Source organism: Puma concolor, chromosome A2 (genome assembly GCF_028749965.1).
Source record: "Puma concolor isolate L17-30 chromosome A2, mPumCon1.1.hap2, whole genome shotgun sequence".
NCBI classification, from domain to species: Eukaryota; Metazoa; Chordata; class Mammalia; order Carnivora; family Felidae; genus Puma; species Puma concolor.
In genome coordinates this window covers 44,788,600-44,815,357 of record NC_141668.1, presented here as the reverse complement: position 1 = coordinate 44,815,357, position 26,758 = coordinate 44,788,600, and the positions used below count along the sequence as shown (strand labels likewise).

General features: G+C 37.9%; 1 long non-coding RNA gene across 11 annotated transcripts in view; it reads left to right on the top strand.

Annotated features, from left to right (window-relative positions):
- LOC147583135 (uncharacterized) overlaps positions 1-25,728 on the top strand; it is an 82,595-nt gene extending 56,867 nt beyond the window's left edge. For 8 of the 11 annotated variants that reach the window (XR_015245676.1, XR_015245675.1, XR_015245680.1 and 5 more), the window contains one exon: positions 296-4,968. This is a non-coding gene — a long non-coding RNA (uncharacterized LOC147583135). Of the gene's footprint in view, positions 1-295; positions 4,969-7,484; positions 7,663-24,270 lie in introns of those variants that run through there. The other 3 variants (XR_015245674.1, XR_015245673.1, XR_015245681.1) reach the window with 3 other exon arrangements.
- The last annotated feature ends 1,030 nt before the right edge of the window (positions 25,729-26,758 follow it).

Genomic DNA, 26,758 nt, shown 5'->3' with positions numbered 1-26,758 from the left:
TGTTCTGGGGCATAATAGTTGGCTTCCCCCAGGCATGTGATTCAAGTGAGAATGGCCAAGATAGAATTCATAGCCTTTTCATAACTTCATCTCAAAAGTGTCATCTTAGCTCTCCTGTGTATTCTGGTAGAAGTGAGTCAATAAATCCAGCCCACATTTAAGAAGAGGGGATTATACAAGGGTGTGATTACTGGGAAACAGAATCCCTGGGAACCATCTTGGAGGCTGCCTACCCCAATGAATGGATTGTGAAGTCTTCCAGGGTTAGTTACAGATGAACTGTTTTCATCCCCAGGGCAAAGAGGCAAGGGCAGAGAGTAGTCTACATAACTTGGAAGGATAGTGTCGTGTGGAGAGGGCAGACTTGAGAGACACTGTGCCCTTGGGTCAACGGAACAGACATCTCCGGATGACCCCAGAGAGAGGAAGCAGAGGTAATAAATACCTTGACTTCTTTCTTTTCTCTCCTTCCATCTCTTGGTGGGCCACTAGACTAGCAGAACCCAATCAGATGCCATGAAGCAAGGGAGCACATTGATGTGGTCCATACAAGTCAGCCTGCCAGAGCAGAGAGTGCGTCTGGATGGGTAAATAGCAAATATTGTCACATTATGCTCTAGTAGCTGGCAAATTTCCCATCAAGGACTTTCACATTCTGGGGAATCTTTATTTAAAAGGTTCACTTGAAGGGCACCCGGGCGGCTCAGTGGGTTGAGTGTCCAACTCTTGATTTCGGCTCAGGTCATGATCTCAGGGTTCCTGCTCTGAGTTCCTGCTAAGTTTGAGCCCTGCATCTGGCTCCATACTGACAGTGTGGGGCCTGCTTGGGATTCTTTCTTTCTCCCTCTCTCTCTGGACCTCCCCCATGCTCGCTCACACACACACACACACACACACACACACACACACTCTCTCTCTCTCTTTCTCTCTCTCTAAATAAATAAATAAGCAAAAAAGGTTCATTTGAATTATTATTTGTTTTTTAAGCCTGACTGATCTTAACAACTACATTACAGATTTTTAGTCAGTGAGGAAAGGCTCACCTTTGTCTTTGAATACCCTGCATAACTTTGCCTGTGCCGAACAAGGACTCTTAAAAATCACCGCCATAGTATTTGAGAGCTGGAAAGATCCTTAGATATTATTTAGTAAACACTCATTTTAGGGATGAGAAAATTGCTGAGATGTTAACTGGATTGCTTAAGATCACACAATACTAAGCCCACATGTCCCAACACTATCTATAATTTACTAATTCCTGAATAGTAATCATAATGACGATAACAAATTGCAAGTGCACAACATTTTCAAGTTTACAAAGAGCTTCCACCCACATCATCTTATTTGAATCTCACAATAATCCTGAGATACTGGGAAGGTAGATGTTATTATTTCCAATTTACGAGTAAGAAAGTGACCTACATAGATATTAGCTATTTTCAGCAGAGCAAAAAGTGATATAATAGGCATCAAAAACAATCCAGACACTTGAGGCTTTTGGGATTCACCTGTTCAGTCTCATCAGATAGATTCATCTCTTCTAATTGACTAAGACAGGCTACGAAATGAGGGGCTGCTCATTGAGAAACCAAGGTTGGACCTTCCTATATGAAGATGGTGAGTGCAGACTGAGTAGATCTCAGGGAACATTCTAAGAAGAGAAAGGCAGTAAAGCAGCCCCACTAAGGGCCTTCCTTGTCTACCACTGAAGGAGCCGTTCCTGGGCTTCCTGGTGACATCCCTATAGCATTCTCCAAGAAATGGAGCTTCTATCTTTCAGGAGAATCTACACAATGAGCATTCACATAGGAAAAACCCAGGGGGCAAGAGGAGGGTCTTCGGTAGACTTGGGTAGACTAGGTGGAATGTGAAGCCTATACTACTTTGCTAGTTATTATTGCTATGTAACAATTCCCCAAACTTAGTAGGCTTTAAGACAACAACCCTTCATATTACAGCTCACAATTTCATGGGTCAAGAATTCAGTCAAAATTCTGCTGGGCTATTCTTTTGTTTCACATGGTCATGACAGGGCTGCTCCAGTGATATTCAGCTGGTCTGGTCGGGAAGGGCAAGAGACTTCAGTCATACAGCAAGGGTTTTGGTGAGGGTGTCTTGAAAGCTTAGCTCACCTCTGCCTCTCTGTAGCTTCGGGGCCCTCTAGGAGATTTCTCCAGTAGGGTAGTTGAGTTTTATACATGCCCACTCACCTTTGGAAGATTTAGAAAGCAGTTTTAGCCTTTTCTTCAAGGCTAGCTCCAGAACTGACATAACATTAGTTTGGCTGTCCAGTTTTGGTCAGTGAAGTCAAGGAGTGGTTCAACAGATCTCATCACTTGGTGGGAAAAGAGACAAAGGTTTATTGCCATCTTTAATCTAGCATAATTCTCACACAAACTTCTCTCATTTCCCCACTGTTTTTCATGCTTACTCCCCATTACAATGTTTTTACAATTATAATCTGAAGGAAATATTAAGGACACGGGCTGGAGGTAGTTTTCAACCTGGGGAACATATATTTGATGATGCAAATTGCAACATCACTTGGGGAGACAGGTTGGGATCATTGATCTCTGTAGTGTGACTGGCATGTGTCTTGCTTCACCAACCTGGGTTTAAATGACAGAATGTATTCATAACATTAAATAAGGTGTTCTTGATTCTCCTAACCACCTACTTGTCTTGCAATTGTTTATAGATTTCTCCCTCCCAGATATATTTTTTTAATTTTTTAAGGTTTTATTTATTTTTGAGACAGAGAGAGACAGAGCATGAGCAGGGGAGGGGCAGAGAGAGAAAGGGAGACACAGAATCCGAAGCAGGCTCCAGGCCCTGAGCCGTCAGCACAGAGCCTGATGCGGGGCTCGAACTCACGGACTGTGAGATCATGACCTGAGCTGAAGTCGGATGCTTACCCAACTGAGTCACCCAGGCGCCCCCCTCCCAGATATTTTAAGAGTCCCCAGGCCTGCTTCCCTATATTTGATGCTCACATCTCTGTGCCAGGAGCTGGGGTTTGTCCCTCTGAACAGGATTCGGCAGGAGAGGCTACTGCTGCTCTGTCTCTGGTCTCAGTTCTTATTCACCTCCATTCGCCACCTGCCATGGCATCTTGGGACACATTATTAAGGAAATTCATTGCTATCATTTCAATTCCCATGGTGCTGTGAGAGAATGATCCTCCCTCTCCAAGTGCAAAGGACAAAGGTTCCTCATTTTTTATTCTCATACAAGTTGGGTCCCACTGAGAAGTTGCCCAAGTGCCCAGTATTGTCATACATTTTATTCACCTACACAGAGACAGGTACCGCAGAGTCACTCAGGTAGCCAGGGAAGCTGGCATTGGATAAGTTCCAGCACCTGCCTGGCCGCATGTCATATCTAGATCCCCAATCCAGCCCTTTGCTCAGACAACTGTGCTACCTATGGGACAAAGTATAAATCTCCCTTTTTCTTACGGTATCTTCTCTCCCAGGGTTGCCATGGGCCAGCTCCCCTCCTGGATTCTGCTAGAACTGGCCATCCCCACTTTCCTATTCCCCTCCCTGTAATTTACCATGTAGGTCTCTATGCGTTCATAGGGTTCCTGACCTTTTTTTTCTTTAGTTCTCCCTGGGGACTTCTCTCAGGCCCTTAATAAATGTAAACAGATACATGATATGTGTATGCATGTTTGGGGGTGAGATGTAGGGTCTAAACCTTTTTAACAGAAGCATCTTTGCTCCAGTTGCTGTCACCCAAGAACTCTGGATTCTTGGGTTCTAGTCAAACCATATATTTCCCTATTTTCTCTGCTTTCCCCTTGCCTACAAACATAATTTGGGAGAAAAACAAATTCCAAAAATATCCCAGGTATAGAGATGTGCTCTTTCCTCTTTATCCCTCAAGGGACTAAACCAAATTGGCTGTCCCCCTGAGTCAATTCTGATTGGTTGGTTATGAACACAGATGGGCCCCTTTTGCTGCTTCTGCCCAGCCTGGGGTGGAGGAAGTGGTCAGGGGAGGGATTATAGTATTATGAGCTACCACCACATCTAAGCATAATCACAGCACCTTGGGGTCCAGAGAATGTGCCAAGAACATGAATTAGCAGGTGAGCTTGGCCCCTGTTACTTCTCTCCCACACATGGAGAGAGCATGAGAAGGGGCCCTAGCACACTGTAAACAGGCTTCTAATGCCAGTAGCCTGATAAATTTTATAAATAAAACCAGAGAATTCTGATTATGCATGAATCATCTGTATCTGATTTGTTTCATCAATATGTCAGTCCATGAGTTAGCTTTCCACGTTTTCGAGCTTTCATAGCACTGTAAATGCACTCAGTATCAGAAACTCTGGCATTCAGCACCCCACGTCCCTTTTGCCTTGTGTTTATTTTGGTATCTTGCCCCAGCAACATCCTCTCTCACCTACGGGTCACTCAGCCTTGTGCAAACATCCCATCTTGGAAGCAAACTAGATTCTGCAGAACTCCCCGGCCGGAAAGGAAGGAAAGAAGGGGAAGCTGGTGGTAGTTTGAAAAGAAATACAAAGGTCTTTAAAACAACCTTGCCATAGCCCTCCTCGAAACCCCCTACTGTCCACTTGCTGAACATTCATTCCCTAGTAGGTTCCAATGAAACTTATCAATGTTGTTTTTACATTTTAGAAACAAAACAAATTATGTTCTTGTTATCAATACATGTTTGCAACAGGAATTGTGGGATTTCCAGATAAGCAAATGGAAAATGAAGAAAATATCAATATATAAATTTTATTAACATTTTGGTAAATGTTCTTCCATGTTTTTTCTATGGAAATAACTATGAGTACATATGGTCCACACCATATATGTTTTGTAATGAGCCTTTTCATTTGATAGACTGCCTGAGTATCTTGTGTTTATATAAATAATCTTTAAGATCATCATTTAATATTGATGTATAGTATTTCATTTTATGAAATAAATACACCATTTATAATCACCATATATTATTTCACTACTTACGTACTGATAAAAACTTAGGTTGTTTTTATTTTTATACTCTTAAAAAATCCTATGTGGAAAATGTTTATAAATACATCTAAAAATACATGCATCCATTTTTTTCTTAAAATTAACCCCAGTTTCTTAAAACTCCTACCTGTGCTATTATTGAGTCCTAGAGTTTGCACATTTTTAGGAATTTTGATATGTAGTCTGAGTTCCCCTTAAAAGCAGGTTCTGTTTTTTTCTTAGGTAATAATAGTATATACAATGCTCACATGGGCTTAAGGAACTTCATAGCAGTTATCAAACAGGTTCTCTTGCACAAATATCTCTTTAACAATGCTTGAAGAGACTCTTTAACTTTAGGAATTTATAACAGAACAAAAAGATTAATTGCCAGAGTGGGACTCATATGAAGTTTACTATAGCAATTAAGCAGAGTCATGCAAATTAAGAGAGATGTATTTTTAAATATTTATTATATATATTTTAATCTTATAATGATGATATATGATTACTGTAGAAGATTATTTTATGTATACAGGAAATTATATTAAATTTACTCATAAGCCCATCATGCCTAGAAGACCGCTGTTCAGATCAGATACATGAACTACACATCTTTTATATTTAACCTTCTATTTTGCTCTTTTTCATTCAATGCTTTAGCAGTAGCATTTTGTCACATCGTCAACTCCATTTGAAAACATGCCGTTGATTGCCAGAAATCATATAAAAACGACTCTATGTAAAATATCATAATTAAAAAAATCTTTCTCTTACTCTTGGACATCAGGAATGTCTAGAAATTTATCATAAATATCGCTGGGATGAACATCTTCGTACACTGGTCTTTTTTCAGGTCTATGATTATAGCTTTCACCTTGGGTGAAATTATAGGATCAAAGACATGCTGTTCTAAAAATCTCTTGAGGGGCGCCTGGGTGGCGCAGTCGGTTGAGCGTCCGACTTCAGCCAGGTCATGATCTCGCGGTCCGTGAGTTCGAGCCCCGCGTCAGGCTCTGGGCTGATGGCTCGGAGCCTGGAGCCTGTTTCCGATTCTGTGTCTCCCTCTCTCTCTGCCCCTCCCCCGTTCATGCTCTGTCTCTCTCTGTCCCAAAAAAATAAATAAAAACGTTGAAAAAAAAAATTAAAAAAAAATAAAATAAAATAAAAATCTCTTGAAATACTCAAATTTTTTTTCAGAAAGGTATTACTAATTCACTAAGTTGCTTTCCAACAAGGTTTGATCAATTTATACTCCCAACCTCACTGGTGGGTCAACCGCACACAGTTGAATACCCTTGAACTTGTAAATCCAGTACCTCTGCTAGCAAAAAAGGAAAAAAAAAAAAAAAAAAAAAAGAAGAAGAATTTTGTTTTAATTAGTATTTTTTATTCATACGGATATTGAAAATTTATTTCAAATAAATGTTTCTTTTAAATTATTGGTCAGATTTTTGGCATATAAGCAAATACAATGATCAGTCATATACCCATTGTTTAGATTCAACAATGGCCAACATTTTATCCTTATGTGCCTTATCTACTCTCATGAATGTTCCAAGGTCCTTCATCACAATTCCCCATTAGCCTGAGTTCAGGGCCACCAGAGCTCAAGTCCCTTTGCAACGTTTTCCTAGCCAGGTGTGACCGTCTCCTTCTGGGGGATGCCTGGTTGATACGTATGACACGTTCAACCTCCTTCTATGTAGTCCCTGTCCAACTGGATACTGAGGGGAGTGGTCTGGAGTAGTCTGTGCTGTTTTTGGATTTATTTCCCAGCCTCAACGTCAACTGACCTGTGGTTTCAGCATCCTCGTCATGCTATATAAGCGGGCCCTGCGTGACTCTATTTGTTCTCAATGTTGATTTTTTCAAGAATGTGAGAAAAGGTCAAAATTTAAGCAGCCACTATTTTCCTATGAGAACCTGGAAACTAAGATCTTTTTACGGGTTCTTAAATGTCCTTTGCACATGAAGAGGATTGGCCAGACGTAACAAATAGGATTGTGCTTATTGTCTCCTTTTACATTTTGCTAAAATTTTAAGCCATCAGCTTTTTAAATGTTTATGTCAAATTAATGAGCACTTTTTTGGTGACATTTTCCAGTTTTTACATTGTGGGAGTAAGCATTTCCTATTCAGAGATTGCATAAATATTTGGCTGTAGTATCTGCTGATTTTTATCTATCTGTATTATTTTTAATCATTTAAAGTATCTGCAGTATGTTTGGTCTACAGAGCAGAGTGATAATCTTTAGAGTTTTTTTCCCCCAAGTAGGTATTTTTTCACACACTTGTAAAATAAACAATTGTTTCTTCAGTGACTTATGATAATCTTTTTACTGTATATGAAGTTCTTATCAATGTGTATCAGGTCTATTTCAGGGACATGCATTGTGTTGCAAAGTTATTGATTATGGCATTGTTTATAATAGTGTAAAGGGGGGGAACTTCGGTTTTAGCTAAGTAATTATGTTATAGATACATAATGTTAATACTCTATTACAGTTGGTTTGCACACTCGGGAGTTCTTTGGTGCAATCTGAAACTGGTCCGGATGCAGAGGGCAATCTCCCCAATTGCCTGGGCCCAGCTTGCAGTCGGTCAGTCAGAGCTCGTATCCTCTCCGTTACTTCCTCCCATAGTTACAAAGGTGATGTTATTGAAGCATATGTACTGATATAGAAAGTTGTTTGCATTACATTGTCAGAGAACAAATGTAGGTTTTATATTCATGTCACATTTATTTTTGAATATTAATACACACTGGCAAATATCTGGAAGAATACTTCCACATTGAAACTATTAGGATCTTTGAGAGTTGAAGTTCTGGTTAGAATATTATTTCCTTTTGCTTATTCATCTGTATTTCTTGATTTTTTCTAAACAAATATGCAATACTCTGAAAACAATCTTATTTTGATTTCAGTTGCTTACATTTAAATGGGTTAACATTTTGTTTAAGTTTTATTCCAGTTTATAGGATTAGATTTTGCTTTTGACATTTTAATAAATCACATTTAATTAATCTCTGAATCCAAGGGAGGGTTTTTATCTAAGGGCTATTTTTTTTGTTTAACAGTAGAGTCATTATGGTAATGAGAAGTGGTAATTCGTGATGAAATCATCTATTTTATAGCCCTATCTTGGTTGATGTATCCTCACCACTTTCAAGTGAAATAGACACAGACCATCAACTGCCCATGGGTTTGGGGTGACTTGACTCCTATGGAGTTTTCTGGTAAGCCCGGTGCTGGCCTCTTGACTTCCTCTCAGGACAGGCACCCAGTTTTCTGATTGCAACAAGTTCCTTTTTTTGGATTTCTTTTCTTTTTTTTTTTTTTTTAAATCTATTTCTCTATCTGTGGAGGCATCTTTTGAAGAATATTTTTTGAAGGTAAATCCCTGCATATGGCTAAGACTATCCTGTCGTCTTCACCTAAGAAAAAGAAACTTAGTTATGTAAATACTTCTTCAGACACAACCTTTCTCCTTCAAAGTTCTGTAGCCGCTGTAGTATTGTCTTCCAATGGAGGTTGGCTCTGTTTTTAGAAAACCTGTAATTTCTGCCTGGAAGCTCCTAAGAGTTTATAAAATTACTCCCTTTAAAAAAATTTTATGTTTATTCATTTTTGAAAGACAGAGAGAGACAGAACACAAGCAGGGGTGGGGCAGAGAGAGAGGGGGACACAGAATCTGAAGCAGGCTCCAGGCTCTGAGCTGTCAGCACAGAGCCTGATGCGGGCTCAAACTCACAAACCGTGAGATCATGACCTGAGCTGAAGTTGGATGCTCAACTGACTGAGCCACCCAGGCGCCTCTAAAATTACTCTATTTTATTCAAATACTTGGCTAGTATATATTTAGGTGTGCATCTATTTTCTTCAGTTTAGTCTGGTACATGCTTAATACTTTCTGTTTGCATATAACAGAATTGGATTTTTTTGGGGGGGGTTTCTTGATGAATTTTGTCTAATTATGTGCTTATTGCTTCTTTTGCAATGTCGTGGTTAGATCCTGAATTAACACCTATAAGTCTATATCGAATCTGTGTTTTTTGTTGGCTGCGGTTACTTTCATTGGTTTTGTCTTCCACTTGGGATCTTACCACTTTCCTTGCTTTGTCCTTCCTGCATTCATAGAGAACAGTTCCGGCTGTCTTCTGTTTCAACGATTACCTTGTCCTCAGTATCACTTCTACCCTCTACTAGCTGTAATGGTGCTTTTATGGCTTCCTGCTACATATTTACTTCTCTGCCATTAATTCTTTATAGGATCCAGCTCATTTTTTCTATATACTTCATTGCATTTTAATCTTAGTGTGTGGCTTTTTAACCTCTCTTTTCATATGACTGTGTTTTCACCGAAGTCAAGGTTTTTCGATAATATTGAGGAAGTGAAACTTTCCCCCATTCTGGTTCCAGTGAGGAATCACATGAGGGATTTTCTCTTAAGTCTTTAGAATGAATTCTGCTTTTTCCTTTTACTGCTTTTTGTTTGTTTGTTTTTTGTTTGTTTGCTGGTAAGCTCCATTTTTCTGTGGTTAATTTACTCATGCTTGTATATGAGGCTTATCCCCTCTTGGAGCTTCCTGCAGAGAGGGTAATTGTTCTTAGCCCTAGCATCTGTTTGCTTACGTGCTACTTGCATACTGCCCTTGGTTCTACTGCTGGATGGAAGACTGATGGCCCAGTTTCTAGTCTAATTCCTGATATCCAGCTGTCTTTGTGTTTTATAGTAGTTCTAAAATGAGGTGAAAAATTCTCCTAGACCACAGATTATAAATAGTTACACCATAGGCTACAGAGATGTGTTATTGGATTAGCACAGTATTTTCGGTTTGTTCTATTTAAAAATATTTGACATCTTTTAAACTTGTTTTATTGTGGTATAGCTGGTGCAAAGGGTGCATACCTTAAGGGCACAACTTTTTGGATTTTGACATTTAGGTATACCAGCTTCATCACTACCCAGACTTCTCTCCTCGGCAGGAACCTTTGATCTGACATTTTTCTTTGTCAGTTTTTTGCCTGATCTTGAACTTCATGAAATTGGACTCATATAGCATGTCCACTTTTGTGTCTGGCTCCTTTAATTCATCATTATGACTGGGAGATTCACCAGTGTCGGAACATATAAAAATAGTGTGTTCTTTTTATTTTATTGTTGTGTAATATTTTGTATGGATATATCACAATTTATTTATCTCTCCTACTGCTGATAGGCATTTAGATTGTTTCCAAATGGTGCTCTTATGAAAAAAGATGCTATGAACATTCTTGTACATGTCTCTTGTTTGATTTACCTCTCATTTCTTTTGAGTATAGACTTGGGAGAATTGCTGGATTGAGAGTAGGTGAGCACAGTAAATTATTTTTTAATACAAATTACTATTTTGAGATAATTACAGATCCAGATGCATTTGTAAGAAGTAATAGAGAGAAATCCTAAATACACTTTTACCCAGCTTCCCCCAATGGTAACACATTCCAAAAGTATAATACCACAACAGGGATATTGTCACTGACACAGTCAAGATACAGAAAATTTCTGTCACTGCAACGATTCCTCATGTTGCCCTTTGTAACTACAGCAACTTCCCTTCCTAACCTCCCAGAACTATTAATCTGCATTGCTATAATTTTGTGACTTTGAGAATATTATATTAAAGGGTATATAACCTATTAGGACTGGCATGTTTTAATTCAGCATAATTCTCCAGAGATTCATCCAAGTGGTTGTGCTCATGAATAATTTGTCCCTTTTTTACTGCTGAGAAGTACTCCTTGGTATGGAAGTCCCGTAGTTCATTAACCATTCACTCATTGAAGGACATCTGGGTTGTTTCCAATTTCTGGCTATTATCAATAAAGCTGTTATGAACATTTGTATACAGGTTTTTGGGTGAACATAAGATTTATTTCTCCGGGATAAATGCCCAGTAGTACAATCACGGGGTCATATGGTACTTGCATGTTTAGTTTACGAAGAAACTGCCAAACTATTTTCCAAAGTAGTCGTGTCATTTTACATTCTTATCAGCAATGCATGAGTGATCTAATTTCTGCACATCCTTGCCAGCATTTGATGCTGTCATTATTTTTTATTTGATCTATTCTGGTAGACGTTTAGCAATATCTCATTGTGGTTTTAATGTGAATTTCCCTAATGGCTAATGACATTGAACATCTTTTCATGTGCTTCTGTGCCATCTGCACATCCTCTTCAGTGAGATGTCCTTTCATGTCTTTTGCCCATTTTCTAATGGGACTGTTTTTCATATTGTTGCTGTTTGAGAATTCTAAATACTAGTCCTTTCTCATATATATGGCTTGCAAATATTTTATCCCGCTCTGTGACTTATCTTTTTATCCTCTTAGCAGGGAACTTCACAGAGCGAGAGTTGTTAATATTAATAAAGCCTAATTTATGGATTTTCCCCTGATGGATCATGCTTTTGGTGTCAAGTCAAATAATTATTTGCCTAGCCCTAGGTCATGATGAAAAATTTTATCCTACTTGTAAATAAAAATTTTACATTTTACGCTTAAATCAGTGATCCATTTTGAGTTAATTTTTGTATTAGGTGTGAGCTGTAGATAGAACCTAAATTTGTCACCTAAGGATGTCCCAACAGCTCCATAATATTTATTTAGAAATTATCATTCCTTGGCTAGAATTAACAACACAAGAAACAACAGGTGTTGATGAGGATGCAGAGAAAGGGGAACCCTCTTGCACTATTGGTGGGAATGCAAACTGATGCAGCCTCTCTGGAGAACAGTATGGAGGTTCCTCAGGAAACTAAAAATAGAACTACCCTACAATCCAGCAAGTGGGCTATTATGTATTTACCAAAAGGATACAAAAATACAGATTCAGAGGGGCACACACACCCCAATGTTTATAGCAGCATTATCAACAATAGCCAACTGGGGAGAGAGCCCAAATGTCCATTGAATGATGAATAGATAAAGGAGATGTGGTATACATACACAATGGAATATTACTCGAGCATCAAAAAGAATAAAATCTTACATTTGCAATGACATGGATGGAGCTAGAATGTATTGTGCTGAGTGAAATAAGTCAGGCAGAGAAAGACAAACAGCATATGATCTCCCTCATATGTGCAATTGAAAAAACAAAAAGAGATGAACATATGATAAAGGGCAGAATCAAGAGAAGAAAGGGAAACAAACCACAAGAGGCTCTTAATGATAGAGAACAAGCAATGGGTTGACAGAGGGAGATGGGTGGGAGATGGTCTAAATGGGTGATGAGCTCTAAGGAGAGCACTTGTGATGAGCACTGGGTGTTGCATGGAAGTGATGAATCACTAAATTCTACTCCTGAAACTGAACCAATATTGCACTGTATGCTAACTGACTACAATTTCCAAAATAAAATAAACTGAAACCTTGAAAAAAATAAAATAAATAAAAATAACAATTATCATTCCTCCATCGAATTGCTTTTGCAACTTTGTCAAAAGCCTATTGAAAATATTTTCTAAGTTCTCTATTCTGTTGTGCTGACGTATGTGTCCATTCTTTTGTCAACATTGTGCTGTCTTGATTATTCCAGCTATAGCAGGTCTTGAATTAGGTAGACCAATTCCTCTTCTGTTCTTCTTTTTCAAAAATTTTTAAGCGATTCTATTCCTTTGGTCATTCTATATAAATTTTAGAATAATACTGTCCATATCTACAAAAAGACTTGTTGGGATTTGGATACAAATGACATTAAACCTATGTATCACTTAGAGGGAAATTGACATCTTTGCTACAATGAGTCTTCTAACCATGGCCATTTCCATTTCTCCATTTAGCTTTTTTAAAAAAATTCTTTCACTAACATTTTATAAATTTTAGTATGTAAGTCCTGTACATGCTTTATTAGATTTACACCTAAGTATTTCTTTTTTTTAGATATCATAGTGAATAGTATTATATTTTTAATTTCAATGTCCAACACACTTGTTTATCTCTCCCTTTTTCTTAAATGTTTATTTACTTATTTTGAGAGACAGAGAGAGCACAGGGGAGGGGCAAAGAGAGAGGGATAGAGAGAGAATCCCAAGCAGGCCCACAATCATGGAGCCCTATGTGGGGCTTGATCCCATGACTGTGGGATCATGACCTGAGCCAGAATCAAGACTTGGACACTCAACCAACTAAGCCGCCCAGGTGCCCCTGTTTTTCCTTTCCCTTTTTACCCGGTTTATTGAAATATAATTGACAAATGCCACTATATTAGTTTAAGATGTACAACATCTTGATTTGATATATGTACATATTGTTAAGTGATTACCACAATAAAGTTAGTTAACATCCATCACTTCACATAGTTATGATTTTTTTTATTGTGATGAGAACTTCTAAGATCTGCTCTCTTAGTAACTTTCCAAACATAGAATATTGTGTGGCTAATTATAGTCATTATGCTATACATTATATCCCCAGAACTTATTTATCTTATAAATGGAAGTTTGTACCGTTTGACCACCTTTACCTGTCTCCCCCATCCCTTACCCCCTTACCCTTGGCAACCACCAATCTGATCTCTGTTACTATGAGGTTTTTTTTTTTTTTTCACTTCTACATATAAGTGAGATTATGCAGTATTTGTCTTTTTCTGCCTGACTTATTTCACTTAACATAATGCCCTCGAGGTCCCTCCACGTTGGTGCAAGTGGCAGGATTTTCTTCTTTTCTATGTGACTGAATATACATATACACACATATATGCCACATTTTCTTTAGCCATTCATCTGTCAATAGACACTTAAGTTGTTTACATGTTTTGATTATTGTAAATAATGCTGTAGTGAATGTGGAGGTGCAGAAATCTCTCTTGAGATAGCAATTTCATTACCTTTGGATATATACCCAAAAGTGGTATTGCTGGATCATATGGCAGTTCTACTTTTCAGTTTTTGAGGAACCTCTATACTGTTTCCTATAGTGGCTGCACCAATTGACATTCCCATCAATAGTGCACAAGGGTTCCCTTTTCTCCATATCCCTGCCTTGTTATTTTTATCTTTTTTGATAATAGCCATTCAAACAGATGTGAGGTGATGTCTTTGCATTTCCTTGATGATTAGTGATGTTGAACAGCTTTTCATGTGCCTATTGGCCATTTGTATGCTTTTTTGGAAAAATGAAATTTTCAAGTTTATTTATTTTGACAGAGAGAGAGAATAAGAGAAAACCCAAGCAGGTTCCCAGTTGTCAGCATGGAGTGAGCACAGGGCTCAATCCCATGAACCATGAGATCATGACCTGAACCAAAATTAATAGTTGGGCGCTCAACTGTCACCCAGGAACCCCTCTTCTCATTTTAAACTGGATTGCTTCTTCTTCTTCTTTTTTATTTTTGGATTGCTTATTATTCTTATTGTTTGCTATTGAGTTACATGAGTTCTTCACACATTTTGGATATTAACCCCTTGTAAGATATATGATTTGCAAATATTTTCTCCTATTTGCTATGCTGCCTTTTCATTTTGTTGATGGTTTCCTTTGCTGTGCAAAACCTTTTTAATCTGATGTATACTACCATGTGTTTATTTTTGTATCTGTTGCCTGCTTTTGTTGTCAAATGTAAAAAAAAAAAGTCATTGCCAAGACCAATGTCAAGGAGCTTACCCTCTATGTTTTCTTCCAAGGGTTTATGGTTTCAGGTTTTACATTCAAGTCTTTAATCCATTTTGAGTTTATTTTGTGTATGGTATAATATAAGAGTTCAGTTTCATTGTTTTGCACCTGACTGTCCAGTTTTTCCACTGTCCCTTTTCCATTGTACATTCTTGACTCCTTTGTCATAATTTAACTGACCATACAGGCGTGAGTTTATTTCTGGACTCTGTTTTGTTCCATCGATCTATGTATCTGTTCTTATGCCAATAACATACTGTTTTGATTGCTAGAGTTTTGTAATATAGTTTGAAATTAGTAAGTATGATGACTCCAGCCTAGTTGTTCTTTTTCAAGATTGCTTTGGCTTTTTTATTTCATTTGTGGTTCCATACAAATTTTAGGATTGTTTGTTCCATTTCTGTGAAAAATGACATAGGAATTTTGATAGGAATTGCAATGAATCTGTAAATTGCTTTGGGTAATATGGACATTTTTTTACAATATTAGTTCTTCTGATCCATGAGCATGGAACATCTTTCCATTTCTTTGTGTCTTCATCAATTTCTTTCATCAATGTCTTTTGGTGTGTCTTACAGCACATTTGTTTTTAAAAATTGTATTTGTGTTGGGGCACCTGGGTGGCTCAGTGGGTTAAGCGTTTGACTTCAGCTCAGGTCATCATCTCACTGTGAATTTGAGCCCCACATCAGGGTCTGCTGTCAGCACAGAACCCATTTCAGATCCTCTGTCCCCCTCTCTCTCTGCCCCACTCCCACTCACGCATATGTGCCAGCTCTCTCTCTCTGTCAAAATAAATCAACATTAAAAAAATTGAATTTGTGGGGCGCCTGGGTGGCGCAGTCGGTTAAGCGTCCGATTTCAGCCAGGTCACGATCTCGCGGTCCGGGAGTTCGAGCCCCGCGTCAGGCTCTGGGCTGATGGCTCAGAGCCTGGAGCCTGTTTCCGATTCTGTGTCTCCCTCTCTCTCTGCCCCTCCCCCGTTCATGCTCTGTCTCTCTCTGTCGCAAAAATAAATAAATGTAAAAAAAAAAAAAAATTGAATTTGTGTTTATGGTCTTGTATGATCTAGTTTGCCACACTTCTCATCACTTCCCACCTAGGCCATGAGGATGTTTTTCCTATATTAATTGTATGAATCTCTGATAATTTCAACAGAAAAAATTCCTGAAAAATCTAAAATCCCAGAATAGCCCTAGTAGCAGATTTTTTTCTGTTTCTTTCACCACCTACTTCACTTTAACTTGAGAGAATGTAATCTCTGGGATTTAGCCCAAGAACTTCAGATAATAGAATTAGTATTCAATTTAAGCCTCACTTTTATTTTTAGAGTTTTCTTTCATTTGTCAGCAAAAAATGTGTGAAGGGGTCAGGTGTGTGCATAGATTTTCTCATGCATATGAGTGTCTAGTTATTCCAGCACTGGTTGTTAAACAACTGTCTTTCCTTCATTGTATTGCTTTTGCTCCTTTGTCAAAGATCAGTTGACTATATTTATGTGGGTCTATTTCTGGGCTTTCTATTTTGTTCCATTGATATATTTGCCTATTCTTTTGCAGTGCCACCATGTCTTGGTTTCTACAGCTTTTCAGTAAGTTTTGAAGATACATAGTGTTTGTTCTGACTGTTCTTCTTCAATATTCTGTTGACTATGCTAGGTTTTGTCTTTTTATACATACTTTGGAACAAATTTGTCAATTTCCACAAAATAATTTACTGGAATTTTTATTGGGATTGCTTTGAAACTGTAGATCCATTTGGGATGAGCTGACATCTTGACAATATTGAGTTTTCCTATCCGTGACCATGGGCTATTTCTCTAGCTTTTAAGTTCTTTGATATCTTTCATCATAGTTTTGTAGTTTTCCTTATATAATATATATTTTGTTAGATTTATATTTGAGTCTTTCTTTTTTTTTTTTTTTTTTTTTATTTATTTTTGGGACAGAGAGAGACAGAGCATGAACGGGGGAGGGGCAGAGAGAGAGGGAGACACAGAATCGGAAACAGGCTCCAGGCTCCGAGCCACCAGCCCAGAGCCCGACGCAGGGCTCGAACTCACGGACCGCGAGATCGTGACCTGGCTGAAGTCGGACGCTTAACCGACTGCGCCACCCAGGCGCCCCGTATATTTGAGTCTTTCTCTCTCTCTCGCTCTCTTTTATTTTTCTTTTCTTTTTGGTGCTATAATAAGTGGTATCATGTTTCTAATGTCAAATTCCATTTGTTCTTTGCTGGTATATGGGAAGAAAATTAACTTATTATATTAATCTTTTATCCTTCTAGTTTGCTATACCTGAGAACTAGTTCCAGGAGTTTTTTGTTGATTTTTGGGGGTTTTCCATATGGACAACAGTGTCATTTGTGAAAAAAGTTTTATTTCTTCCTTCTCAACTGTATACCTTTTATTTCCTTTTCTTGTCATATTGTATTAGCTAGGACTTCTAGTAGTGTTTAAAATCAGGATGAGAGGAGATATCCTTGCCTTGTTCTTGAGTTGAGTGGGAAAGCTTTCAGTTTCTCATCATTAAGTATGATATTAGGTTTCTTGTAGATATTCTTTATCAAGGTGAAGAAGTTCCTCTCTATTCCTAATTTACAGAGTTTTGTTTTGTTTTGTTTTTTCAATGTTTATTTATTTTTGGGACAGAGAGAGACAGAGCATGAATGGGGGAGGGGCGGAGAGAGAGGGAGACACAGAATCAGAAACAGGCTCCAGGCTCTGAGCCATCAGCCCAGAGCCCGACGCGGGGCTCGAACTCACGGACCGCGAGATCGTGACCTGGCTGAAGTCGGACGCTTAACTGACTGCGCCACCCAGGCGCCCCCAGAGTTTTTTTTTTTTTTTTATCATGAATTAACGTTGATTTTGTCAAATGCTTTTCTGCATCTGTTGATATGATCATGTAATTTGTCTTCCTGAGGTAGTGGATTACATTAATTGATTTTTGAATATTGAACCAGTCTTGCATACTTAGAATGTATGCCATTTAGTTGTGGTGTATAATTCCGTTCACCATTGTTGGATCTAATTTTATTAAGGATCTTTGCATCTATTTCATGAGAGATATTATTGTGTAGTTTTATTTTCCTGTAATGTCTTTGTCTAGTTTTGGTATTAGGGTGATGCTGGCCTCAAAGGAGTTAAGAAGTACTCTCCCTGCTTCTATCTTCATGTAGAGATCAGAGATAATTAGTATAATTTCTTCCTTAAATGTCTAGTAGAATCAACCAGTGGTGTTTTGTGTTTTGGAAAGTAATTAATTATGGATTCAATTTCTTTAATAGATGTAGATTTATTCAGATCATATGATTCTTGTGTGAGTTTTAGCAGATTGTGTCTTTCAAGTATTTGGTCCATTTCATCTAGATTAATAAATTCACGGGCAGAGAGTTGTTAAGAGTATTCCTTGATTGTCTTTTTAAAGTCTACAGGATATGTAGTAATATTCCCTCTTTCCTTTCTGATTTTATTGATTTGGGTTTTATCTCTTTTCTCTTCTTATTTAGCCTGGCTAGAGACTTCTCAATTTTACTGATCTTTTTCAAAGAATCAACTTTTGGTTTCCTATTTTTAATGCCATTGGTGGTGGTTTGAATTTTTATTACTTATTTTCTTCTGCTTACTTTGGAGTTAATTTGATCTACTTTTTCTAATTTCTTAAGGTTGAACTTTATATGGTTGATTTTTTTATCTTTCTTCTTTTCTAATATGCATATTCAACACTATAAATTTCCCTTTATTAATTATTTTTATTATATCCCACAAAGTTTGATAAGTTTGTTTTAATTTTTGTTTAGCTCAAAATATTTTAAATTTTCTCTTGAGATTTCTTCTTTACCCAATGTGTTATTTATAAATGTGTTATTTAATATCCAAGTAGTTCGGGATTTTCCAGTTATCTTTCGGATATTGATTTCTACTTTAAGTCCATTGTGGTCTAAGAGCAGACACTGTGTAACTTCTATCTTTTAAAATTTGTTAAAATGTGTGTTATGGCTCGGAATGTGATCTATCTTCATAAATGTGAGCTTAGAGAAGAATATGCATTCAGCTATTGTTGGATGAAGTAGTCTCTAGATGTCAATTGAAGTCTCTAGATGTCACTTGATTGAAGATGTTGTTAAGTTTACTGATTTTCTGCTTCTTGGGTCTGTCCATTTCCAATAGAAGGACATGAAATCTTCAACTGTAGTAGTGCGTTCATCTATTTCTCCTTGAAGTTTATCAGCTTTTGGCTCACATATTTTGACATTGTTGTTAAACACATATATGTTAAGGATTTTCATGTGTTTTTATTTCTTATCACTTTCTTATTTTCTGGTGGTTGTTTTGTTGAAAGCATCTTCAGTGTTTATGATCAATTCTCATTTAAACCTCTTTGTCCTTTCCATGCTGTTGGAGCATTTGTTTGTTTGTTTGTTTTTGTCTTCTCTTTCATTGATTTGATTCCTATAATACCCATTTTGCTCCTCGCTGTCTCCAACCAATGGGCTCACTTACTAGATGGGGATATTGGGCTCTTGACACTCAGAATAGAAAGCTTTATTTCTATGCAATTAAGTCTTCTTGGCAAGCATCTGTCCCTGTGTTGAAGTCTCCTCTGGTCATGGTTCCCTGGTAGTATACCTGCCTAGGGCAGGAGTCCTCCTTGAGACCCCTCTTCTTTGATTAGTCCAATCTGCCAGTTGTTAGAGATAAGAAGTCAGTGATGTGTTCCATTCATAAGAGTTCAGGTTTGCCTCTCTCCTGAAGCCCCTGTTCCCCTGGGTCAGACCATGTTTCTGAAGATGTTTTCAGGACCTTCCCTTTTAATTCCTCTTCTGTGTCTCATTATGTCCTTGTCTCAAGTTGATATGCATATCAATGCTTAATTAGTGTTATTACATCTTTTAATAATAATTATAGAAAATGCTGTCTTTATTTTCTTAAATCACTGTTGAAATGCAGAATTATGCTCTTGCTAGAGAAGTTTTTTCCCCTCCATTTTAATTATTATTTTTTAATGTAAGGGATTCTGTAAAATAATGGCTATTTCCTGATTTGCCTGATCTTTATGGTTGTACTTCATTCTGGAATGATATCATAGCTTCCCTCCGGGAAGCATAAGAATTAGAATTTTGGTTGCAGACAATAGAAACCAATTCTAATAATTTGAGCAAAAAAGTAATTTATTGGCAGGATCTTCCATGGTTAATACAACAGACAAAAATCTTGAACAGAGAAAATCAGGCTTAGAAGTTTATGGAAATGAGGGCTACTCTCTGGCTACACACAGACCAGGAATTACTGACAGTCAAATCCTGTGCTGCTGCTGCTAGAATAAATGAATTCTAACTACATCATTTTTCCATCCTTTATCACTCAGCTCAAGATTCAAAGTCCCTGAATGAGAGCCTTAGCCTGGTTTGGGAAGGTCAGGCTAGGAACGGTAATTTACAACCTTATTAATATTGGACACCACAAGGAAAACAAGGTTCCCTAAAAGGAAAACAGTGCAACTACCAGAATGAAAATGAGGGGAGGCAGAGTTGCAAAAACCAGCAAAAGACAAACGAAAAGTTGTAACTGGGTATTTCAACTGTAATAGGAAGTAACCATCCTGTATTGCCTTGCTGAATAGCCAGGAGGTAAGAGCAGAGGGCTAACACTACCCTGGCATCTTTCTCTTCTGTCCAGTTATGCAGATAAATAACATTTTCCAACAACTTGGATTTCTTTATCTACAGTTAATGCTACCAGTTGACATACATCTTGTCCTCTATTTTATCTGAGTTCACTTTCTAGTGACCATTCATACTTGTTTTGGAGTTGTTACATGTTCAAGATGGACTCTTTATTGTACCCATGTTTGTAATGTAGGACCCACCATCTGATATCAGTGATCAATGAGATCCTCAGATCATTGAATCAGATGTCCAGGAATGGACACAAATACTTGCAACACCCCTTCTCCTCCTTCAGGACAAATGTCACCTCTTCAGAAAGTCTTCCTCACACCATGGTAACTAAGTAGGTCACCATATCTATCCTCACTCTGTTTAATTTCTTATTAGCCTTTATAATGAGCTGAAATTATTTCATTTATATGTTTACTTGCTTATCTTTGGGCTCCCTCCATGAAAGCAGATACCATGTCATTCTCATTCACATTGTATCCCTAACACTTAGCACAGGGCCCTGCATATGTGAGATGCTTATTTATATATTTATATAAATATATACATATTGATTATGTATATACATATAATATATATAATATATGTAATTACTCAGCAAGGCAAATACACACACACACACACACACACATATATGTATACACACACACACACACACACACACACACACACACACACATATAATTTCACCTTTTCTCCTAGTAAATGAATCTCAGTTTTTAGTTTATGGTCCAAAGCAAAGAATAACAATGCTCTTTACAATCCAATTTTGAAAGTCAGTTGTTAGTTTTTAGGCAAACCATTTTTTTTCAAAGAATTGATGCATAAAACTGTTGGCTGCACTTGAGTTCCTAGTGTGAAATGCAGTTTTTAAAATATTTAAATGTAGTAGACTCTCTCTGTTTTATAATCAAGTATCCAGCACTTTATAACCCTCATTTTTTCTCCTTCCAAATGCCTCAATAATTTGACTTCTCCAAAAAGTAATGAAATAATTTTGACAGATTTTCTAATTGCACTTTGCAGTTATCAAAGTAAAAGCAAAATTCTCTGACACCTTGGAAAGGTGATATGTATTATACACTATCCATTACTTAGAGAAAATAATGATTATGACTTTGGTCCCACCTAATTACTGTCTCAGGATACTCCTATAGATAAGGTAAAAATTGCACACTGGAATTTAAATGGCGTTGTCTGACATTTCAGGAAGCTGACAATATTTTAAAAAATTATAGTGGCAAGGTAATGCATGTAACTGCATTTCCAATTACTCATTTTACTAGAATATATTGCACTCAACATATAAATTAGAAGCCTGGTGGGATGATAAAGAAGCACCACTAAACTGTTTATATACAAGTGATTTCAGCTGTGGTAATATACTCTCATGTTAAGTAACCCAAAGAGGTGAAAATATAAAATTGTAGAGCAGATTATAAATTAATTTGCTTTACAAATGCTATCTTCTCTTGGGGCGCCTGGGTAGCTCAGTTGGTTGAGTGTCCGACTCTTGATTTCGTCCCAGGTCACGATCCTGGGGTCGTAGGATGGAGGCCCCAGGTCATGGTCTGCACTGAGTGTGGAGCCTGCTTGGGATTCTCATTCTCTCTCCCTCTGCCCCACCCCCACTCACGCTCATGCCCTTTCTCTCAATTGCTCTCTCTTTTAAAATAAATAAATATTTCTTGAAAAACAAATGGTACCTTCTATTAAAAACTGATCTGCCTCAAAACTTCCACCTTCTCAACAACTCATTAATATATATCTAGGTAATAAGTTACTAACTTGCTTGAGAGGAAACTTGTAAATCAGAGAGAAAAAACATATCAACTACATTCTTAAGCAAAAGCAACGAAGGGGGCACCTGGGTGGCTCAGTCGGTTAGATGTCTGACTTCGGCTCAGGTCATGATCTCACAGCTTGTGAGTTCGAGCCCCGGGTCAGGCTCTGTGCTGACGGCTCAGAGCCTGGGGCCTGCTTCCAAGTCTGTGCCTCCCTCTCTCTCTGCCCTCCTCCGCTCACACCCTGTCTCTCTTTCTCTCTCAAAAATAAATAAACATAAAAAAAATTAAAAAAAAATAATGAAAGTCAGGAATTAAAGGTTATCGATTTCTCTAGTCAAGTAACATTATTGGAGATGAGGTGTTATTAGCATCAAAAATCAGATATGGGGATAAGTATGGGCTGTATATGTCATAGGCACTCTGTGCTGGCATCATATCCAAAATTGTGTAGAAAGTCAACAGTAAGATTTTTGTTTTCTTTTGTTGAGGAAAGGGCAGGCACACCACATCATGTCCCTCTAAGACCCAATTCAGATTTGCTGGAGGAGATTAAAACGGGCAATTCTGACAGAATTGCTTGAACTCTGCTGAATTACACCTACCTTTTAGTGACAAAGAAATTTGGATTTATAGCTATTTCAAACCCATATGGCCTGCATTCTTCTTCTTCTCTCTCCCTTAGCATCTGTTGAAGTTAGAGATCCATCTGTTACTAAGCCTATTTATTTATTTGTTTGTTTGTGTGTGTGTTTGTTTGTTTAGTGATTCTGCAAGTGGATTCCCCTTAAGGGCAAGTATCAAACAAGGATAACACTATCATCCCAGTCATTTAATCCTATTTTATCAGCAATGCCCAATGAAAGAAATTAGACAAGAAAAAAGAAATAGAAAAAAAAAAATCTGAATATAAAGCAAATTTAAGTTGTTAGGGTTTGGGGGCTTTTTTTGTTTTGTTTTGTTTTGATTTTAATTTTGCTGATGGTTTAATGGTTTACTAGGAGTACCTAAGGAAAAAACAAAACAAAAACATTAGTTGATAAGAAAATTTTATAATTTGACTGATTACAAAATCATGCAGAAGATATTGATACTTTTCTATACACCAGCAATAGTCATTATATCTTCCTTACTGCATTATATATATATTCAGTGTAAGTTAGAGTTTGGGACTTTTGGTGAAATTAGGGCCAAGATTTCCATAAAGAGTTGAGGTGAAGACATACAGTCCTGGGGTGGGAAGAGGAGCTTAATTAACATTTAATTAACATTTCCCTCTCGAATTAATAAAATAGTATCTTTCTAAAATTTTTGATATATACACACATGCACATATACATACATGTGTATATATTTCCCTACTTACCATTACAGTGATATATAGAACTGTATGATGCTTAAATTGAATCCTCAAGGTAGTCCTAGGTCTTTCCATCTTTGCATGCTCAGCCCTTAGCCCAATGCACTGCACATAGTAGGCCATAAATGAATGTTTTGTACTTTAAAATAAATGGAAAATGTTATTGTGAAGATTTTTCTTCCTATGATGCCAAGAAGGAGCTGTAAGCAACCATTTTGCAGATAGTCCCCTAAGAGCATATAACTGTATCTAATTTTGCATGGTTTGGAAAGAGGCAGACTCCAGAGTAATGGGATAAGCAGCTTTGGACTTCAAACTTTCCTCATACACATGTAGGATCCCACAGGGCTTTTTTTTGCTGTGTCTTGTATTGAAGTATACCCTTAATAACTATTCAGGTGCCCTATATTCATCATGAGAAAGTTGTATAACTTTCCAAAAACTTTTCATCTGCAGTCTTTCCCATTTCTTCCAGGATTTTCACAGCAGTGTGGCTTGAAGAGGGCACACATCTTGCATAATTGTTGTCTTTGGGTCCTTTTATTCCCAACTAATTAAGTTAGAATGTCTGTTATATCATTTAGGATTGTATTTGGTTAGAAGCAGCATGAAATGTGAATAATGGCTTTATTTGTCTGATTTAAGAGCAGAAGTCCAAGGGTAAGGCATTCAGGGCTGATACTGTAGCTGAACAATGACATCAATTCAATTTTTTTTTTTCTATCTTCTTGCTCTGCTGTCCTCAGTGCATGGTTTTATGCCGATATCACAAGACGATGGATTCACTTCTAGAAATCATTTCATTTCAGGAAAAAATAAAGGGAAGAGGGTAAGTTCCTCAGACATCTAATCCACAGGCTTCATCTTAGATCTCATTGGCCAGACATGGAGCATTCATCACCATAAGCCCCTGGCAGGTTGGGGATGTGAGTACTTTCATTTTCACTTTGATTGTAGAGGGAAAGCAAGGGATATTGGAATGGCTTTTGGATGGTCAATCTACAGTAACTGTCCTTCCTTTGTTTGGGTCTGATGACATATTTTTCTAAGATTAAAAAAAAAGGATAAAGCTAGAAAAGTAAAGAGTATATGTTTCTTCCCATCTAGTATATAAAAAGTAAGAAGTTTAGAATAACTAATATGTATGAAGACACCAGACAGACTTATCATGGGCCATATGATATGTCAAATTGTAAGGCTGCTAAGAGAGATAAGCTCAGAAAACTCACAGGACAAACAGCAAACCAGTAAAAGTCCTTCCATTGAACCCCTTGATCATGTGGTAGTTGTGGAACAGTGTTGGGCAGGAGGCAGAACTAATGGAAGGGGACAAATGAAATTCAGCTTGTAAAGTCATTGTAAAAGTCTCTTTCTCTCTTCAAAATCGGCTTCATTGAAGACCTCACCCAAGAAGAAAGGAGGGGAAGAGAATGAGCTCCGCCTGGCGTAAGCCATTCGTCCTATGAGCCGAGTGCTCTTGTAAAGGCCTCGTGTTTATGAACTCACATAATTCTCAGAACAACTCTTAGGAGACAGACACTATTTTTATTCTCATTTTGCAGACAAGGGACAGGTTTCCACAAGGAAATTAAGAAGCTTGCTTGTGACCTCACAAATGGCAAGAGCTGGGCCTTGCCGGCAGGTGTCCTGGCTCCAGAACCTGTGCTGACAACCACTTACCCTGTACTCCACTGAATCTCCCACTATTCTGTTCGGCAAACAAGAAAGTCCTACTTCACTTTACTCCTTGTCAAGAGGACCCTTCACGACTACAGAATAAAACCTGGTACCTAGGACACCTTGAAGGCTAGTAAGATAGCAAAAACACACTTCTTTCTGTGGTGGCAGGAAGAGGATGCCCAGCCCTTTATAATGACATGAGCTGGCGGGCTCTTGGCTGGACATCAAGGAAGTAGACGTCCGTTCACTCCAGCAGTCACGGTGAACATTTCCATTTTTGGAATCCCCCTTTTCTCCTTTATAGAACACAATGATAGGATGCGAGGATATCTCAGGGTTTGTGGTTTTAAAAGTTGTGGGATTTTGGGGCGCCTGGGTGGCGCAGTCGGTTAAGCGTCCGACTTCAGCCAGGTCACGATCTCGCGGTCCGTGGGTTCGAGCCCCGCGTCGGGCTCTGGGCTGATGGCTCAGAGCCTGGAGCCTGTTTCCGATTCTGTGTCTCCCTCTCTCTCTGCCCCTCCCCCGTTCATGCTCTGTTTCTCTCTGTCCCAAAAATAAATAAACGTTGAAAAAAAAATATTTAAAAGTTGTGGGATTTTGTTATTTGATACCTTCCTGGAGACACGGGGTGGGGCCACACTTCAGTTATTGCAGACAGATACGGAATTTATCCTGTAAACACACGGACGCAACACGTACTCCACATCTCTGACACCACAGCGCATCTCTATCCAAATCCATAGACGGGATATTTAACAAATGCTCGTGCGCCATGGAATTTGGTGAGTCCCAGATTTTCCAATTCTAAGGTGTCACTGAACTTTGATAATATTTGGGGGCCTTTTTTTTTTTTAACAAACATAATTATGCTTTAGGTATACAGTTCTTCGTCTTCTTGAGAAGTGGCTATTATTTGAGAGACTGAGAAAAGATTAGACCCCTTCCTTAGAAACATATACACATACATACATACATTTTTCATAAAATCACCAAATCTCATTCAAGATTTCCAGGTTAGAGACTTCTACTTTGTGTGTTTTTATGATGTTACATATTTTGTTTCTGAGAAGGTATAATTATTTCAGTTTTTTCTCTCCTCTCGAGCAAATTTTCACATTCACCCTATACCCACATGGTTGTAAGTGTGATCAGCACAGCACAATACATATGTTGAAAAATATTGTTTTGGGGGCGCCTGGGTGGTTCAGTAGGTTAAGCGCCCGACTTCAGCTCAGGTCATGATCTCACTGTCTGTGAGTTCGAGCCCCGCGTCAGGCTCTGTGCTGACAGCTCAGAGCCTGGAGCCTGTTTCAGATTCTTTGTCTCCCTCTCTCTCTGACCCTCCCCTGTTCATGCTCTGTCTCTCTCTGTCTCAGAAATAAATAAATGTTAAAAAAAATTAAAAAAAAAAGAAAAATATTGTTTTGTTAGGCTATAATCCAAAAAAAAAGAATAATTTAAAAAGGAAACTTTATTGCAATGTTTATTATTCTCAACCCTATTAAAAGAGTTACTTGCCTTACTTGTAGAATTATGGTTTTTACTATTACTTTACTCAGTCTTCTCCCTTCACGTAGCATGCTAGTCTGTCAGTTTCTAATTAATAATTACTTTTGG